Raw genomic sequence first — 10,366 nt, forward strand, 5'->3', positions numbered from 1 at the left:
AGCCATCGGCCCGCAATCTTAGTGTTCAGTTCCTCATTCGACACATGGTCCTTCCATGTGAGACCAAGCAAACGTCGCCAAATTTCTCTACCTAAAGCGTCAAGGCGATTCATGTCAGCCGCTTTTATGGTCCAGGTGCTACAACCGTATGTAAGACGAGATGCAACCAGAGCTCTGGTCAGGTGGAGTTTAACATCCATAGAGATACGATTCGACTTCAAATATGCACAGTTGTTGAGGGTTGCCTTTGTCATGGCTACACGAGCACGGATCTCACGACTATCGTTGAGATTGTAGGTGATGTAGGTGCCAAGGTATTTAAACTCAGGTGTACGCTTCAGAGGGTTGCCTCTATAATAGATGGTATCAACACTCATAGAAGTTTGAATAATCATGTATTCTGTCTTGTCCGGATGAATCACCAAGCCATAGTCATCAGCAATGTCTCCTAAGATATTCAACATTGCTTCAGCATCAGCAGCAGAGAGTGCCATCAAGACTAAATCATCTGCATAGCGTTGTTCCTATGAGGCAAGACCGTCAACATTTGGGGCAGGCAGATGATTGGTGCGTTCGTCCCATTCACGCATTATGTACTCTGTGTATATGTTGAAAAGAGATGGCGAAATTGGGCATCCCTGTCGTACACCGGCTGGCGTTGGAAACGGAGCAGAAGTATGACCCTTCCAGGAGATGGTACCGTGTGCGTCACTGTAGAGATTCTCAATGATCCGGACTAAATCCTCTGCCATACCAAGCCTGCGAAGTATCTCAAATAGCTTGGTGTGAATAACACTGTCAAATGCTTTGCGAAAGTCAACAAAAATAAGATGTAAGGGTTGTTTGACTGCAAGGTAAGCTTGTGCCAGGCCTTTAACGCGGAAAATTGCATCAACAGTAGATTTACCAGGGACAAATCCACACTGTGCATCTGAAACTTCTATTGCAACAAAAGGGATCAATCGTTGCTGGATTATGTTGAGGATAATCTTGCTCATGTGGCTAATGAGAGCCAGTGTCCTGTAATTACTACAGTTGCCACGGTCGTTCTTTTTATGGAGAACTATGTATGAAGAGTTAGTTAGAGAGTAAGGCCAGGTTCCTATCAACCACATATCTTGTACCGCATTATCCAACGCAAGGCGAATATGAGCATCTTCAGCTACTGATTTGATGAATTCGCTAAGGACTAGGTCAGAACCAGGTGCTTTGTTGTTTTTCAGGCTCTTGATCGCAGTGTTGATCTCTTCTGATGTTGGTGGGTGGGGAGTGCATGGATAACGGATGACTGCTGGTCTTTGGTTATCAGAGTGAGACAGTTCGCGAGCATATTCTTCCCAGCGTTGAACTTCATCATCAACAGTCAGTAGAACACAGCCGTAAATACAGGTATATACAGGTAAATATAAACTAAACGCTGGTTATGCGAAATAATCCTCTGACGCTGTACAAAGCTTTTGCGCCCGGTGCTTGGCTAAGTAACTTTTAAATGTTAAAGAATCGATATCTCATTGATATTTCAATGAAATACTGCGTGAAATCTTAAAAAATGAAACGAAAATCGCCTTCAACCTGAAAAGTGAATGTCACAATGACAAGGTTGTGCAGAGATGTCGGTGGTTCTCTTAAAAACAAACGGATGTGAACTGATTATGAAAGAATGTTTCACATAGTGAACGTAGGGCAAGCAATGTCGCTTATTCCACTATTTAAATCTACCATGAGCCCACACTACATCTTCACCCATTCGACACACACCAAAACGGAAACAACAGTCCACTTTTAATTACAAAAATATGCTGCCTCAACTAGGTCACCACACAAAGGTTATAAATATTTCCTAATATTTGTCCTAATATTAAGCCTTTGAAGAAGATCCTGCTAGAATCTCCCACACAGGCACTCTAGTGGATAAGCAGTTTGCTAACAGTTTTATTTTATTCTAATATTTTCTTCATACTACTTTAGGCTCTAAGGTCAAAATCTTATGTGCCGTCTTCCATGGTTATAATTATCACATGTTCTAATGTAGCTATATTCACCACTGCGTGCAGGTCTCCGTTTCTTAAAATTGAAGACTATTAAACAACACAACAAGGCTTCTTTGTATCACTGTACTTATCAATAAATATCACTTGAAGAAAGTTCACGTGTGTTTGTACGTTAGCGTTGAACGTTTACAAAGATGAACCTGGCAATGACAGGACAGGAATACCAGGAGGCGCATGTAAAATGGAGCTTGGGATCAAAAACAATTAGAAGTCCCTTAACCATACCCACCAGCCCACCGACTTCGGAGCAACGCGTGCAAGGAAACACTGAGCTTAAAGTCATTTTAGATTAAAATTGGATACTTCAACATTAACGGGGAGTAAGCAGTTATAAAAGTAAAAGCTTCTGTTGGTGCGATTTAGTATTCAGAAATTGGTCTTGGATAGTTTGTTAAATTTGAACGTTTCTTTTCTTCTTGGGGTGGGGATATATTTATATGTTAAGCGATGGCTATACAAATAATGAATAGACACTTTTCTCTTTCATAGCATTTGCGTACACGGTTGATAATAAAAATGACAAGAAACTCACCTGGATTACTTTTAGAGATGTTAAACTCACATCGGCCAGAATACTGCGGTGTAGAAAAGAACTCCAGCTGTTCCTGAGTAGCGATGCATCCAACGGTTGAGTTCTGATCACAAGACATGACGTTAATAGAAAGCTCTTGAATACCGTTATCATCTGTGTAATGTTTCTGAAAATCACAGCCCTCGGGCTCGATCATTTCCAGATTTATCGGTGGAAACCCGTTTGTTATTGAACAAGATATAGTTATGTGGTAAGAGCCAGATGGGGATGAGGAGGGGCCTTGACAAACAAGGGGTGTAGAAGGCTGGTAGACTGTAGAGAGATGATATGTGTGATGAGAGTAAAGAGTATACGGAGATTCAACATCAGTCAATGACAGATGATAAGTACCAGCATCCTCTCGTTGAAGGTTTAAGATGGACAAAGAAAAATCAACTTTAGTAACTTCAGACCAGGGGTAAGACCGATCTTCCTCGATATAGTCTACTTTTACTTGAAATAAATATCGATTGACTGTCTGATTCTGTCTGAATTGAATACCGTTGTAGGAGTAAATTGGTTTAGAGGGAACGTATCCATTAGTACGTCCGGTAAAGTTCATCGCTACTCGTAAACCATCTATATATATAAATATGTTACCTATATATAATTCAATATGATCTTTGTTAACAGCAATATCCGGGAACGAGAAGTCACAGCCTAGCATAGCATAGCATTCCTTTGAATTTACTGTCTGTCCTTCTGTGCAGTGATAGTTACAACCAATTACGTTACAAGTATACAATACCAAGAAGATGGCAAGATGAAAGAACTTTGAAACAATGAAACCATCCATGTTTTAATAACTAACGACTTTTAAAGTTGTCCAACGTCGCAGACGTGCGTTTGTGCCTATATTTATTTTGAAAACTCTTATGAGAGATAGAAAATGATCTTTGTTACAATGCGCATGCGTTAATTTGCTTTCAACTGAGCATGACTGGAGAATATATTTCCGACATGAAAACATGCATGCACGAGAGGTTTCGAATTTTGAACGTCGTTATGTTTTGTTTTTATTTGAGCAGTTATATAATCTAAGAAGTAGGCTAATGGTTTTTATATAACATTGTTATTTAATGACAAACATATTTGTTGAAGGGTGAGTGTGTGTGTGTATGAATCGTTTGTTGTCCTTTTGTGTTCTCGCTATTAATTGAATGCTTTTACGTGGCTTTAGAAACAGTACCCTACAGTAACATCAAATCAAGTTTTAGTATGTAACCAATGTCATTAATATACTTCCTACTGAGTTAGACCGAGAAAAACAGAATGAGAATGCAACGTGGCGCTTGAAATGAAGCACTGATAGCGCATAAGCATATATACATAATCTTCATCATTTTAAAGTGATACATTCATCATTAACGGAATGACTGTACCTGAAAGTGATGACGCTCTCACGTGAAAAATTTAACAAAACTGAATTCGTGAGCATTCTACTTTCATCTGCTCTGGTGACCTGACGAGTGAATTCAAAATTTGATGGCACAATGTAGATTAGAACTTATCACCAATTGAAGGTTAAAGTATCATCTTCCAAATGAGGTATAAACAAATAATCCGGAGTTACATTCTGTTTTTTTTTTGGGGGGGGGGGGCTTTATATTTCAAATCCAGGTGAATTATTACATTTATAGTTCTCGATCATCCGCATCAAATTAATTTTAGTGTTTCTTTATCACAGTTTAAATACAACAGGCTCGTGCACTCATATGGTAGGAAGATTAGTGAAACGCATTTACAAATGGTGAAACCTTTATTACCCTACCATTGCTTTTTTGGTAGAATCCTTAACCCTTACTTATTGAATAATTTATGGAATATAATTAACGGCATTTTTCATTGTGCAATTATCAGGTAATTTATATTGACTATGCACACCTCGATAACGAAGGTCCAAGCCGACTTTGAACTCAATTCGTTTCCAAAGAATATGGCAAAACTTTGTCAGAGAACTGAACATCAGTCTCCATTTTGATGGTCCTCTAACCCGCCTTACCTAATAACCATCCGTTTATAATGGTAGTTCTATAATGTGGAAATATATTCAAATTCACTTCAGAAAACGAAAAGACACATGATGTCATCCTTGTTAAGAAATAGTTGAAGTGGTTTCTTATGAAACTGTTTGTACTTTTCGCAAACATCTAATTATTTGGATATTTCTGTCCGCCTTTTTTTCTTCAATCAGAGTAACTTCTTACATCAATGCATGTAAGGAAGTTTCAAATTTACAGTCACGCTTTGCCAAATGTTTCAATGATTATGATTACTCTGAACATATGTCTCTAACACTCGTCGGCTTTTAGTCATATATAACTGGATATGAGTAGATTCATGTTAGGTAGAGCTTACCAAAAAGACGGTATGTGTGTTGCAATACAGTCGGGCCGCCAGTCCAGTCTCTGTTTGTAGACTTTATTTCAACTTGATAAGTTCCAGCATCGTCTAGCTGGATATTTAGGATTGAGAAATTAAAGCAAAAAAAGCGATCCCCTTGGTCATAATAAAGGTATTCAACTTGGAATAGATAACGATCATAAGTATGATCATCATAGTACCAGAACATTCCAGAGTAAAGAAAGGTAGCTCGAAGAACATTATCATCGGTAGCTAGCTCGGTGAAATTCAAATCTAATCTAAATATATATGTATATATATATGAAAATGAAATATTTGGAAACGATAAGTTACAGCCTACAACCACATAACAGTCTGTTGAATTTACTGTAGGTCCATCTTGACAGTGATAATCACAATAAATATCTTCGGAAAATGAAAAAGTGATAAGAAAAAATAAAAAGCAATGTAAAACAGGTACAAATCCCATATCGATAGATCGCGGTATTGTGACAATAATACACAGTAAATATGATGAATTTATTGCAACACTTCGCGCATCCGTCTGTAAAGCGAGGAGCGTTGTTTATGAATCAAAACAAGGAGTCGTTCTTAAGTAAAACCCGTGCATGCGCACTTGTGTGTGTTTCATTTGAATAATATATGTGCTGATTCAAAATGAAAATGAACAGGCTGACAATGATTTTTTTTTATGGCTACGTGACAATCAAAATTAATTTAACTTTTAGTTTCGAGAGAAGGAAGTCTGCTGATGTCTGTAGTATTTTCATAACCTTTTAACTTGTAATGGATTCAAAGCAGTTGAAATCGCTCGGATGATTTTATTTTATACATGCAAGTCAAACTGAGGTTTTAAATTCCATGTGTCTGCATTTTCTGTAAGAAATTATAATGCGTTAAGCTTTTAAAGTATGCAATGGATTGTCGAGTTTCGTGAAATTTACATAGTTACTATCTAACTTAACCAGATTCACCACTGAATGAGTTGTTATACGTATCTATTAAAGACAGAAAACATATCTTTAAGGCTAAAATGAGGATTTCTTTGACGATAGTTTTTATATTTCAACAACTTTTTATCGTACCGATTATTACTCAATATAAGATAATTGTAAGTAATTAAGGTGAGACAACCCTCATAGACTTTAGCAAGCAATGTCCTATTTTTACAGTCGTTCATAGTAGGCAACGCAGGTAATTGAAGCCATCTATTGTAATATTTTAAAGAGAATATTTCATATCTTTTTCTCTTTGTTTCCAAAGTTTCCACGATGGTTAAACAATATTAACGTGTATGTGAGACTTTTAAACCGACCATTTGGTTGCCTAGTTTTCTTCTACAATTCTCCGGCCGAATGATCCAACAACAATGTTGAGTGCATAACGTGCGCGAGCAAGGGCGGCGGAAGCACTTTTAATCTGGGGGGGCACCGACATCAAAGGGCACTTTGCAGAAATTCGATTGGACTGATGTAGCCTGATATTTAGTACCCTTTATAACTCTTAATGTATTATCTTATTTGCGTATACACATCACCCCATCAACGCCCCCCCCCCCCCCTCAAGGAAAATATGCATACTGGCACTGCAATATCCAATGTGCAAATTAGGAAACAAGGAACAAGTTTTCTATTGAGACAAATGAGAAATCATGCTAGTTGCTAATGTATGAATTTTCCGAATGAGAGTTTATTTCTTGTTAATATCTTAACAAATTGTTTCCATTCGAAATAGCTTTGAGTTTCGCCCACATAAATTCATTAAAACTCAAGGGCGTAGCCAGGATTTGCAAAGTTGGATGCACGACTATCTGAGCGGAGCGCCACCATCGGTTGGCGCGGAGCGTACAAGAAAAATTTTGGTTTTACAAACCCCTCAGATGGCCGGAAACGGCCCTTCCAGAGTGTTCATTCCGGTTCCCTGGCCTCTTGCTAACTTAAGACACCTCAATTTTTATGTAGAAAAAGGGCACATTTTTAACCCTGAGGAAAAGTGGGGGGCACGTGCCCCCTGTGCCCTCCCCCCCGGTTCCGCCGCCCTTGTGCGCGAGAGAAGTGAAGTGCGCGAGCTCCACCTGCCCCATCCATGGGGGGGAGGGGGTGTCTCTCCCTACCCCGCCAACCCAGAACACTTATCAACGAATTTGATTATTATTAGTAATAATAGCCGTACAACCCTATGAATATGACGTGATTTGAAGTGGAGATTTCGTTTCATGACGAATATCATACGATCATACGATTTCATGACAATAGTCCATTGTTAATCAATTACGATTTGTTACGACATTTCAGATGATAAAAGTTGAAAACAGTAAGCTTCTATATTATTTATCTCTTGATTTGTGGTAAAAGAGTTTCATTTTGAAATCATATACAACGATTAATCCAGAGTATTATTATCAATTGTTAAATATTTTATAAAGGTTACATGTCCAGATTTGACTTACTAAATTATCTTTTTTCATTCAGGTGTGTAACAGGGGACCTGTGTATGACTCATTGTATACAATGTCCCTACCGCTTCTCATGGCTTTATCATGTAAAACTGGTAAAGGTGGGTACCCAATATTCAGTTAAAACTGAAGTGCTATAGTTTCTTAGCATGTGTTAAATTTATAACTAGTTGCTAATGAGAAGGACTTACAAACAGAAAATACTAAACACACAATCCTATGCATATATAGATTGATTGGACTAACCACTCAGGTTTCGCCAATTAATTCGTCCTTATATGAACGTGTGTTACGGTGTTATAACACACTTCAGTTTATACTGACGGCTGTCTCTTATTCAGAGTACAAACTGATGACGCCATGTATATTTGGGTGGATTTGCCAAAAACGACGCGTATTTAGTCCGCCTTAACGCTCCGAGAGCAACTGTTTCAATTCCACAAGTTTCTGTATATGGGTGTGACATACAATTACATGACTGTGCTACTGTCGTGTTAGGGGTCTTGGTCTTGATAAGAAAAATGCAAAATATAACTATATACAATTAATGACAGACTTTATTGTTATCAGATAGTGAGAATCACTTAACGTAATCATTTCTGACCTTTAAGGTAACAACTTCAACTTAGGGTAGCTATCATTTCGCTCGATTACTTTCTTTCTCTTATGACAAGTGCCAAAAGCAACAACAATCCTTGTACATATGTTACTAAATAAGTTTTGTGTTTTTCTTTATTCTCGTGTGTGTGTGTAGCTTGCAACGTAAAGAACATGATTAGTGCGACGGCTGACTCGGCTGAGTCAACTGAGGCTAATTTACACCACGTTACAATTTCAAAGGGTAGCGTAGAATATTTATTAACCTGTGAGTAAAGAGGCTTGTCTACAAATGACGAAAAGTTGCGGCTTTCTTGGCTAAATTACTTCACGAATAGCTACGTTTTTAAGCTCTCAAATGAAGGACTGCGTTTTTTTTTAAGTGACCCGCCCTTCGTGATCCAAAACGTTACGGCCAAACGGCACTACTCAACCATCCCATCCTGTCAAACAAAACTCAAAAGTCAAGCGAGCCAAAAAAGTAAATACGCCCACCGACCGAGGCAAACCCCCAACCACCCACTCAAACATTCAAAAAAACACAAAGGACGTTGCTTTATATGGGTGTAATTCAAGTTTTCATAAATAGCAGTATCATTCTACCAAATCGTCTGACTGTTGCCATGGTCAGTCGAGGGCGCTGTAACAAATCTCTGTTGAAGTTAAACACCTTCCCACTCTCGGCCTGTATTGGCATGGTGTGTGCTATCGATCGTTGAGGATCCAATATTAAATAAGGCCCGGATGTCCCTAGCCTCTATGGGCTTATGAGTGGGGTGTTGGGCTACAAGCTTCGTTTGGTTCGTCTTCATCCTGTGGCACGGTCATCCTTCTGGCACCTTCTTCTGACACCCTCAGGCGGGTTGTGCCACTAGGGGCTTCTTTGTCTGCTGGTCCTGACGTTGGGATTGCAAAACTCGACAGATTCCCCTCGGAAAAACTTTTAGCCGATGTTTGGAGGCATATGAGCGGCCGGAATACATTCCACGAAGTCATCATTGCATACCGTTATTACTCGTTGTATTCGACATATTAGATTTATGAGTAATATATTTTTTAAATTTATTGTTGACTCATAGCACTTTTTGGTCTCTTTTATCTAAGATTGTGTCGTATATATTTGATTAATTCTGACCAAGTCATTCGTATAGAGTTAGTTAATTTATTATGTGAAAGCAAAAGGTAACATTTCTTACATTATGATTTTTTCCCTCTTTGAATAAAAAATTATAATAATAAAAAACCATCTTGAAATAGTTTAGTGGTGATATTTAAGGTGTATTATCCAAAACGTTCTGCAGGTTGTCCAAGTTTATTGAATCGATATGATCGAGGTATATGGAACAAAAATTTGACCATGTTGGTTGCCTAATGCAATTTTCTAATAATTCAATAACAAAGTGGAATGATCCATCAACTCCATGAAGTACATGCCGCGCTAAACAATGGGGGCAAGAAACAAACTCCTGCCTCTTCACAATCTCTCCCTCCCATGCACACATCACCTCTTTAATATATTTGCCACTTTAAACGCCTGTTATGGCAATGTGATCCGAAACAGTTCTGTATATATTTTAAATGGCATGAAGTCGAGGTTTCATAAGTGAAAAATAATTCATTACGAAGCAGTAATGAATTAAATGCATGGCTGTGACAGGACACCATATGATGACTGCCAAAAAGCATCAAGAGAACGTCAAAGTTTATACCGTAATCCCATTAAATTGCAATAGCTGTCATTTATTCTTTGTAATTTTTTTTCTTCTAAATGAGAAACAACTCCATACCGTTGTCAAAGTATGATATGTCAGATCGAACGAAGTTTGTTTATATATGCTAATCAATAAAATACAATTAATTAATTAAAAATAAAACTAGTCTAGTAACCATGCTCATAAGCATTTAGTTTCAGATGGCGCTGTACCACTATATAACAAGAGGAAGTCATAGAATTCTAACTGCATATTTCTTTAGGTGATAAGAGTAGATAGAGTATGTGTTATTCAAGTAGGAGATTGTTATGAGCATATATTACAGAGGACAATATCTCAGGTGGAATGTCTTTATCTGTCTCTCTTATATACATCATCCAGCTATTGGCATTGGAATGACCTTGAACAGACGAGTTGCAGACTTACTGCGTAAGTATAACCCGACAACTAGTGAAAAATACATTTGGCGTGTTGCCCAGTTACCTGCAGCACTACAACTGATCACGTTGGGATTCTTCGTCAAAATGCCAATGCATAGATTCGCTTCTCGGCCTTTTGGCTAAGATCATGTGTAGTACCTGTTCCCTTTCGAGGGGAATGGTGATACACACCCGAC

General features: G+C 38.2%; 1 pseudogene; it reads left to right on the forward strand.

The window, feature by feature from the left end:
* Positions 1 to 10,289: 10,289 nt before the first annotated feature.
* LOC139976580 (U2 spliceosomal RNA) lies at positions 10,290 to 10,366 on the forward strand (annotated as a pseudogene).

The sequence above is a fragment of the Apostichopus japonicus genome, chromosome 11, assembly GCF_037975245.1.
Source record: "Apostichopus japonicus isolate 1M-3 chromosome 11, ASM3797524v1, whole genome shotgun sequence".
Taxonomy (NCBI): Eukaryota; Metazoa; Echinodermata; class Holothuroidea; order Aspidochirotida; family Stichopodidae; genus Apostichopus; species Apostichopus japonicus.